We start from the raw sequence: 1,823 nt of genomic DNA, 5'->3' as shown, positions 1-1,823 counted from the left end.
CTTTCTTACACCATACACAAAAATAAACTCAAAATGGATGAAAGACCTAAATGTGAGACAGGAAACCATCCAAACCCTAGAGGAGAGAGCAGGCAACAACCTCTTTGACTTCAGCCGCAGCAATTCCTTGCTCAACACATCTCCAAAGGCAAGGAAATTAAAAGCAAACATGAACTATTGGGACCTCATCAAGACAAAAAGCTTCTGCATTGCAAAGGAAACAATCAACAAAACTGAAAGGCAACCTATGACATGGGAAAAGATATTTTCAAATGACATATTGGATAAAGGGTTAGTATCCAAAACCTATATAGAACTTACCAAACTCAAAACCCAAAAAATAAATAATCCACTGAAGAAATGTGCAGAAGACATGAATAGACACTTTTCCAAAGAAGACATCCAGATGGCCAACAGACACATGAAAAGATGCTCCATGTCACTCATCATCAGGGAAATACAAATCAAAACCACACTGAGATGCTACCTCATGCTGGTCAGAGTAGCTAGAATGAACACCTCAGGAAATAACAGATGCTGGTGAGGATATGGAGAAATGGGAACCCTCTTGCACTGTTGGTGGGAATGCAAACTGGTGCAGCCATTCTGGAAAACAGTGTGAAGGTTCCTCAAAAAATTAAAAATAGAACTACCCTATGACCCAGGAATAGCACTACAAGGAATTTATCCAAGGGATACAGGAGTGCTGATTCATAGGGGCACATGTACCCCAATGTTTATAGCAGCATTTTCAACAATAGCCAAATTATGGAAAGAGCCTAAATGTCCATCAACTGATGAATGGATAAAGAAGATGTGGCTTATACATACAATGGAATACTACTTGGCAATGAGAAAGAATGAAATCATGCCATTTGTAGCAACGTGGTTGGAACTGGAAGGTATTATGCTGAGTGAAATAAGTCAGTCAGAGAAGAACAGATATCATATGTTTTCTCTCATATGTGGATCTTAAGAAACTTAACAGAAGACCATGGTGGAGGGAAGGAGAAAAAATAGTTACAGACAGACGGAGGGAGGCACACCATACAAGACTCTTGAATACAGAGAACAAACTGAAGGTGGATGGGGGGCTGATGGAGAGGGGAAATTGGGCGATGGGCATTGAGAAGGGCACTTGTTGGGATTAGCTCTGGGTGTTGTATGTAAGTGATGAATCATGGGCGTCTACCCCCAAAACCAAGAGCCTACTTTACACACTGTATTTTAGCCAATTTGACAATAAATTATATTAAAAAAATAAAAAAAAGAGATGAAGTCAGGTGAACAACACAGGCAGCTGGACATAGTGTTTTGCTGCTACAACGACTGACCTTCTGACTACATGTCAGAAGGAGGATCATCTGCTTCTAGAACACCATTGACTGCACATAACTGAAGCCAAAACCACGGAAAGCAAAACCGCATATAAAGGGGAATACTGTAAACAAAATCCTTTGAGCAAGAGTTAACATATGGGCGTAAATCTTTACAACATACTCAATGTTTAGGTAAAACTGAAACCATCAGTGATAAAGTATAAAATCTCACCGTTTAGACTTCATAATGAACATTACATTTTATTAGTTTTCTATGCATAAAAATATAATGTTGACATCTTAAAATTGTATAAATATTTCAATGTTTTAATGGACATTATTATGTCATTTAGGAATAATACCACAAAAAGAAACCAAGGTAAAGCCTTGGAAAGGCTAAAGCCAATATCCAAACCCAGGATATTAAACTTAGAGATTAGAAATCTATAACTCCCAATTATACATCTGATGAAATGAAAGTTACAAGAGTGTTGAGAAACTTGG

Source organism: Lynx rufus, unplaced genomic scaffold, assembly GCF_022079265.1.
Source record: "Lynx rufus isolate CCGP_SWC_20201006 ecotype Redwood Valley unplaced genomic scaffold, mLynRuf1.p SCAF_9, whole genome shotgun sequence".
Lineage (NCBI taxonomy): Eukaryota > Metazoa > Chordata > Mammalia > Carnivora > Felidae > Lynx > Lynx rufus.
This window is presented reverse-complemented; position numbering follows the sequence as displayed.